Source organism: Plectropomus leopardus, chromosome 1 (genome assembly GCF_026936395.1).
Source record: "Plectropomus leopardus strain MGB_pleo_1.0 chromosome 1, ASM2693639v1, whole genome shotgun sequence".
Lineage (NCBI taxonomy): Eukaryota > Metazoa > Chordata > Actinopteri > Perciformes > Serranidae > Plectropomus > Plectropomus leopardus.
The window spans coordinates 19714386-19723199 of NC_142176.1; positions in this window are offsets into that span (position 1 = coordinate 19714386).

The following is an 8814-nucleotide window of genomic DNA, read 5'->3' on the forward strand; positions in this document are numbered from 1 at the left end:
GTTTGAGTAGAAATGTCCTCCTCCCTCTTGGGGTGTCATGTGGGGAGCAGCTTCCTCCTGCTGGTGGGGAGTTTCCACCACCCTGCATGTGGTTTCCTGTCAATGATTGCTCAAACGGCTGCTGCTGCTGATTCATGAACATGATGAACATGCTTATGAGCCAGGGTGCAGCCATTTTTATATTAAAGATCTTTTCAGAAAATCAGTTTCACTGCATATGTATTTATTTATTTTATTTCATTTTGATTTCAGTGGGTTGAATTCCACATTGGCTCAGTTGTCGTAAAACGTAAATAAAAACAGAATACAATGATTTGCAAATCCTTTTCAACCTATACTGAATTGCATACACTACAAAGATAAGATATTTAATGTTTAAACTGATAAACTTTATTGTTTTTTTTTCAAATATTCACTCATTTTGAATTTGATGCCTGCAACATGTTCCAAAAAAGCTAGGACAGGGGCATGTTTACTACTATGTTACATCACCTTTCCTTTTAACAACACTCTATAAGTGTTTGGGAACTGAGGACACTTATTGTAGAAGCTTTGTAGGTGGAATTCTTTCCCATTCTTGTTTGATGTACGACTTCAGTTGCTGGGTCTCCACTGTCGTATTTTGCACTTCATAATGCACCACACATTTTCAATGGGAGACAGGTCTATACTGCAGGCAGGCCATTCTAGTACCCAAACTATTTTTTTACTATGAAGCCACGCTGTTGTAACACGCGCACTGTCTTGCTGTAATAAGCAGGGACGTCCCTGAAAAAGACATTGCTTGGATGGCAGCATATGTTTGACCAAAACCTGTATGTACCTTTCAGTATTAATGGTGCCTTCACAGATGTGCAAGTTACCCATGCCATGGGCACTAACACACCCCCATACCATCACAGATGCTGGCTTTTGACCTTTGCACTGATAACAGTCTAGATGGTCCTTTTCCTCTTTGGCCCGGAGCACACGACGTCCATGATTCCAAAAAACAGTTTGAAATGTGGACTCTTCAGACCACAGCACACTTTTCCACTTTGCGTCAGTCCATCTCAGATGAGCTAGGGCCCAGAGAAGCCAGCGGCGTTTCTGGGTGTTGTTGATATATGGCTTTCGCTTTGCATGGTAGAGTATTAACTTGCACTTGTAGATTTTGCGACGAACTGTGCAGAGATTTCTCCAGATTCTCTGAATTTTTAGATGATATTATGGACTGTAGATGATGAAATCCTTAAATTCCTTGCAATTGTATGTTGAGAAACGTTGGTCTTAAGCTGTTGGACTATTTGCTTACGCAGTTGTTCACAAAGTGGTCCTTGCTTCTGAACCACTGAGCCTTTCGGGGATGCTCCTTTTATACCCAATCATGACATTCACCTGTTTCCAATTAACTTGTTCACCTGTGGAATGTTCCAAACAGGTGTTTTTTGAGCATTCCTCAACTTTCCCAGTTTTTTGTTGCCCCGTCCCAGCTTCTTTGGAACGTGTTGCAGGCAACAAATTAAAAATGAGTGAATATTTGCAAAAAAACAATAAAGTTTATCAGTTTGAACACTAAATATCTTGTCTTCGTAGTGTATTCTATTGAATATAGGTTGAAAACGATTTGCAAATCATTGTATTCTGTTTTTATTTACGTTTTAAACAATGTCTCAGCTTCATTGGAATTGGGGTTTGTGCATCATATGTGCCAAAAGTATAAAATCTCTGTAATTTGAAGATCTAGTGTGGAGTATTCAGTGCTATCTGGTTGTGAGGTGCAGAATTTGTCCCGTGTGTGTTGTAGAATTCCGGTGTCCAACATAAAAATGCCAATGGTCCTATCTACAGCCAGTGCTTGATTTGCCCATCATGGGCTATTGCAGAAACAACATGGTGGACTCAGAGGAGGAGGAGGCACTCAATACGTACATATAAACACTTCTTTTTAAAGCCCCTTTCCCACTGCACAAAAAAATAGCCACTAATTTTAGCCTCTTTGTCAGAGAGATGCAAATTACCATCTGTCTCAACCCAAGCAGCACTCAAACATTGTTCCAAATTTGGCTTGCACTAAGTCTGAGAGAGAATAAGTTAGTAAGAGAAATAAAATTGAAAAAAACAGTATAACATTTTTACTGGCCTCCATGCTGCTGTCTTATGTTTACTGACCTGTTTTCCAGCCTGTCTGTAATGTTGAACATGGCATACCAGAAAGAAAACACATACAAACACAAAGGAATGCTTCTCTGCTGAAGACCCATGTACACAGCTCTGGTGTACTGCTGTTGGAAAAGGAGTCTGTTGTCTATTTTAACTGGTTTTTCCGTGTTTAAAAACCTGCAGACACACACAAATTTTGCAGGAAAAGGGTTTAAGGTATTGAAAACACAAGGATTCTGCCAACAGATGCCCCTAAATCCTGCACACTGGACATTTAAAGGGCCAATCAGTAATCTATGACCTTTACTTGTTTGATAAATCAGACTAAAAAAAAGACAACTTTTACATAAATGACTATATTTTAAACTAAAATAGCCTATGTTCTTTATTACATTCCAATGATGCATTCATTGGGTGTATCTTTATTCTAATCATGTACAAAGGAAAAGTACAAAATGTGCACTCATCATAGCTCCAAGATTCTCTTTGAACCTCCACATTGATTGCCTTGACCTATTAAACTTCATTCTATTATTTGGAAAGGGAACCAAACTATGGTATGCTCAAAGGAGGTGAAGTTTCAATACAAAAAAGAGAGGCTTCTTGAAATGTTTCTTAAGTTCAAAGCTTTTTCCATCTCAAAAGGGCATTTTTAATTCGGTGTATTTTCCACCAAGAAGGTGGATACTAATAACTCTGGATTCTGAAGTACAGAATTCATATCTTTAAATCATGAACTATGTCTCCATTGCAATTGTAAAAGAAACCTCAGAGAAATACATGTATTGACCTTCTGATTCAAAAGGAATATAGAGAAAATGTTTTTCAATAGAGTGTGACGGCTGTTATGACCAAATTCTTGCAGTTTTCAACACAAATATTTATCATGTTACATTTATCATGAATCACCCTACATACACTGATGCACACACTTCAAATAGTTATAGCTCCCACGCCTTCCTTCGCTTGTCTGATAGTGAGCTGTTGTGTTGCAGCTCCCTCCCCAAGTGACATCTTTATCTGTAATTGGATAGTAATTACTTTCACTCGTCTGCATGGTGGTGTGCTTTGAAAAACACCTGAGAGAGCAGGCTGCACCTCCCTCAGCAGCCACATCCTCTCTGCCTCCATCTCTCCTCCAGGATCAGGGGCCCCACAGCGCCTGCTGGCCCTGGTGGCTAGAAGACCCATCGCATCCTCTGTTCTGCTTATTTTGCAATAAAATGGGATGTTTTTCCCTCCTACTGCAAAAAAATTCACCCAAGACCCTCCACTGAGGATTGTGGCATTTACATGTATTGACGTTTGGCTGGTGGTTCATATACATTTGTTATTCTATGCTCTGGACTTCAAAGAGAATGAAAGAAGGCCTATTATGCTAATTGGGTCCTGTTCTGTTAAATGCAATCAAGGCCTCCCGCATTAATCCTTAACTAAATACTTACTGGATTCAGAAATGCCTTTTTTTCAGATGCAGAGAGACTAAGACACATACTGCTCAGTTTCCTGACAGGGGTGTTTGGCAAAGAGTAGTTTTTGTAGAAGAGAATAAAATATAATCAGTAGCAGTGATTTAAATCTCATTTTAATTCACAAAAGTAAAAACCTCATGTCAACATTTAAAGTCGGCTTTAGATGACTGTGGTCAGGTTAAAGCTTTGACTTTCTGTTTCTTTTTTTTGTCAGGGTTCCTTCTTGTCTGTGTTGAAAGGAGTAGCCTACAGGGACCATGCTGAGGAGTCTGATCTTGTTCTCAGGTCTGTATTGTTCCCTGCACCGCACACTGCATGTGTAACATATTCACAGTTTTCCCCTGATAGGAGAAGAGAAAGGAGAAATCCTACCCTAAATCCCAGTGATACCTATTTCCATCACATAAATATTATTGTTACTCACTGTGAATGTCTGAGGATTAGATTACAGTGGAAATACAGCCAGCGCCTCCTTTGCACACTGTGGGGATCCAGATTGTACTCCAATTGTACAAATACAAAACCATGGAAGCCGATGCAATAGGTGCTTTGATTTCAAAATAGTATTTTATGCTGTTTTATCATTTTCAAGCTCCACATACGGTACATTTTTTAATATGTAAGAAATGGAATGGTGATTTGTTGAATAATTGAAGAGTTAGGAATCACTGAATATTCTTCCCAACGTGCGTGCACACTATAAAAAGAATAGAGAGAGGGCTGAATTACAGTCACGCTGCACCACATTGACCTAACTATTTGCAGTAGCTAAAACAATGCCTGTGTGTAATCTTTATTTCAAAGGTTTTACAATTGCGCTATCATCTGGGAGATGACTCAAATGTAAAAATATTAAATATTGAATAATACGTTTACCAGCTTAATATATTAAACACTAGGAGAACACAATTCCTTCAACATAAATGATTAAGCGTGTGTTGAGAAAGTGCTGTGTTACGTTAAACAATGAATTAATCTCATGTCCCTTAAACGGAAGGCTTTTACAATACCTACAGTGAATTGGGCTTTTTGTACATAAAAGCAATTGCTTTGTAAATGAACCAAATGCCCCTGGGCCTCCTCTTTAATCTAGCAGCTCTGTGCACACATACACACTGAACTAAGTGAAATTTACTACATTCAGCAACTCAAACGGAAAGTCTGAAAATGCACGTACAGATCTACAGTGCACTATCATGGTCTTTTTCCATCAGTCTTTGGTTTAGATACTGCACATTAGCAACAGATAAATGAAGAAAATCATGTTGTTACTGTAAAATTAATATTTAAGATGCATTTTGGAAAAATACTTAAAAACACAAAGGTTGGAGCTGCATGACAAAATTAATTTTGTGAGTCATTTGTTGAAGATTTCAGATTCTTGATTTGACCTCAAAAAGCTTAGTGCAGGTCAGGAATTTAGTACTATATACAATAAACAACCGGTTTGAAGTGTATTCATGAGTACTACATAGTTGATGTTTGTAGTACTGTTGGCATGGGCTGTATGATGGTGTCCCTGATAAGTATATAATTAGAATTGGCATGTTGCACTCCTTATTTCAACATGATTAATCAGTGGTTCTCTGTTAACTTGAAAGGAAATATTAGATCCTGACTAAACTTTGATGAAATCCAGAGTTACAAGTAAGAGATTTGGGTCAGCTAATGAGAACAGAGCGTCCCACTTTGCAAGTCCAATTGGGAGAGAAGTGATTTGCATGTATGCAAATAGTGTTTGAGTTAATTGCATAACTTGGCATTCACTAATGACTAAGTTGTGTTGGTTTTGTGGATGTCGGTCCTTCACAGCTGGATGTGTCAGCGGTTGTGAACAAAGGCAAGAGTTGTCTCACTGATGGCAGGTCAGGGTGTTCACAGAAGTTTATCTGAGGTTGGGTCATTTCTTGTCATTCTTACAGTTTGTTATACTGTTACACTTTTTACGGAGCACGCATACGTCAGGACAGTGCTTCTACATGAGCTGGGTGGCTGTTTACAACACAAAATCAACATAGATATTGGGGGGGATGCAGACACCTTTCCCTCAATATTTAAAACATGCATTTGTCCTCCCAATAAAAACATAAAAATAGTAGAGGACATTCATTTGGACAAAAGTTAAGACATTTTCGTCATAAACTGATGCACAAATTGGTGTGTAAACATTCGGTAGAATGCAGAAAATAAGTATCTGACACTCAAAATTTTCTGTCAGATGACACACTTACGTAGCATCTCTATGCCTAACCTGTGTGTGTGTGTGTGTGTGGGGGGGTAGAAGAGACACTAACATCTAACGAGGTTCGTAAGGAGCAGGGTTTTTCCTGGCGCTAAATAGGGTGATGGTGGTAGGTGGCGAAATGTTTTTTGATTTTTCAGTTTTATTACATAGTCAATTCATGTCAGTCACCAAAGTTTTAGATACTTAAGACTAATAATTTTATAACAACTCAAAAAGATGGCAAAATGCCTCCTTTCAGTAACTATATTTTATTTAAGTGTGTTTTAGTGGTTCTTAAAGTAAAATAAACAATCATCTGCCTCACTAAGGAGATGGCGACTGTACAGGACAGCGAGCACACCAGCTGGTAGGTCTTGTTGGTCAGGAGAGGAAGAGAGGTGGAGAGAGGAAAACTGTTTCATTTGCTCTTTTTCCTCAAGAGAGGCAAGGTCTTGGGGCAGAGTGTCATGAGGCCGCCTGGAAAGGCCGTCTGCATCTTGATTACTCTTTCCAGCACAATATTTTATGTTGAAGTCAAAAGTGGAAAGACCGGCAAGCCAGTGGTAACTGGCAAGATCAAGCTTTGCAGACCTCAAAATGTATGTCAATGGGTTGTTATCTGTTACAACTGTAAATGTGTTTCCATAGAGATAGACATGAAATTTCTCCACAATGGACACCTTCAAGGCAAGAAATTCCAACTTGTGGGCTGAATCCTGCTTTTCACTGGGAGAAAGTCCTCTGCTTGCATAGGCTGTCACCCACATCTCTCCATCAATGGCAAATCCAAGAACAATAATTTATCAATAATTGTTTCAAATGCTTCTTGGCAAGCAGGCGTCCACCGGTCAGCAAAGAGTTCTTCAGGGTTGAAGTACCCTCTGGGGCAGGATCTTGGCTTTCTGCCCTTCTTGTGTGGCAGATAGCCTCCAGTAAGATTGTTCAGGGGTTTGACTATCTTAGAATAGTCCTTGACGGACTGATGATAGTACCCTGTGAAGCCAAGGAACGACTTGAGTTCAAAGAGAGTTTGAGGTCTTGGCCAAGTATGGAGGGCACTGACCATCTCAGGCTCAGTTTCAGCTCCTTTGCTGGAAACAATGTGCCCTAAGTAGCACATGGAGCTTTGGAAGAAACGGCATTCTGTCAGAGAGATTTTCAAGCCATTTTCTCTTAACTGAAAAACATTAAGAAGTCGGGTTTTGTGTTCCTCTAATGTGCTGGAAACACAATGAGGTCGTCCAGCAACACTAGTACTTCCTTCAGGTAAAGACTGCCCATACACCACTCCATTAGTCTTTGGAATGTACTTGGGCGCTGGTGATGCCCTGGGGCATACAGTTGAATTCGTAAAACCCCAGAGGACACACAAAGGCGGTCATGTTCCTCCATCTCTTTCTGGTAATAACCAGATTTTAAGTCCATTACTGAGAACTATTTGGATCCGTCCAGGGATGAAAAAGCTTCCTCAAGGTTGGGAAGTGCATATGCATTTTGTATTGTCAGTGCATTTAACTTACAATAGTCGATGCAAAGACAGACTTCTCCATTTTTACCACTACGATTGGTGAGGAATAAGGTGACTCTGATTCACGAATCACTCCTGCATCTGGAAGTGTTTTCAGGTGTTTCCTGACAGCTTTGTAGTTGTTAGGATGTATTGGCCTGGACCTTTGCTTGAAAGAGGTTTCGTCTTGTAGGTTTATGTGATGTTTGACTTTAGATGCATGCACAAAATCCAGATCGTGCTGGGCGAAAACATCAGCATAAGCCTTTAAACTCTGGGGTATCCTTTCTTTCCACTCTTTTGGAAGAGGGGGCTCACCAAAGTCAAATACTAGACCTTACTTACTGGGTTCAGAGGTTGGCTGAAAGGGACGGTGCAACATTTTGCAGTGTCAGTGTTCTTGGTTGAAGCAGGTAAGCTGTCAAAGATTTCTGCAGGAGTATGGAGTTTGGCAATGACACAACTTGAGGGCATTTTTTATCCACAGAGGTAGTTTGTGAGAACACTGCTTGGGCAAGGTGACAAGGCAGCACTCTACAAAGAACCCACCTTGTAAGGAGGATGTGCTTGGCTGTTCGACAATTGCACGTCAGTGGTGTCAGCCTTGACATAACCCTCGAGAAGCAAGGTACTACTTGCTGCTCTCTGCCTTTCAGAGCCATTAAGCTGATTTTCCTTGTGCAGCTCACTTTTTTCCTAAGCTTAGGTGTGCGAAGAATCTGTCTATAGCCATAGACAGGGGACAGGTCGTTTGATTCTTTTCCATGACAGTGTTCATCGTACAAGACATCAAGTGCATTTGTTCCAATCATTACAGGTAGGTCACAGTTAGTCGCAAGTCAGGAACAACCAACAGTAAGGTAGAGACTTCAGGCTCTGTTTCAACAGAGTCTTGAGGGGCCCATAACCTAAGTAAGGGACATTTTCGCCACGAGCACCCTCAACCTTGTAGGCCATCGATGGGTTGGATGGGGTGCTCTGACAGATGGCTACTAGAAAGAGGCAGAGATGGTGGTCACTGGAGACCCAGTGTCAAGGAGACAGTTGAAATCAACTCCTGACACCTTGACATTAGCTGTACACTTCTTTCCTACCAGACCTTTAGGTAGTTTGATGTGGCAGTCTGCCCTCTGAGAGCGAATGGATGCTTGGATCTGGGGCTTTGGGTTGGGACGTTCATGCCTGGGTTCAGTTCCTGGCCGTCCCTCCACAGGAACTGCTGCTAGTTTAAAGTTATACCCTTGCTGTTCTTCCCAGGCTCCTAGTTTTTGTTTGAACTCTTTTTGTTTCAGCTCAACTTGTTCAGGATCTGGGTCAGTAGTGCAGGAAGGCGCAATATAGCCATCTTCTTCGCACTTGAAACAATACCTAGGACAGGGTTTCTTTGTGGGTGTTGACTCACCTTTGGGTGGGGGTTTTTCCTCAGTGGATGCTTTTGCTTTGGATTTTGTTTTCTTGTTTGGCTTAGT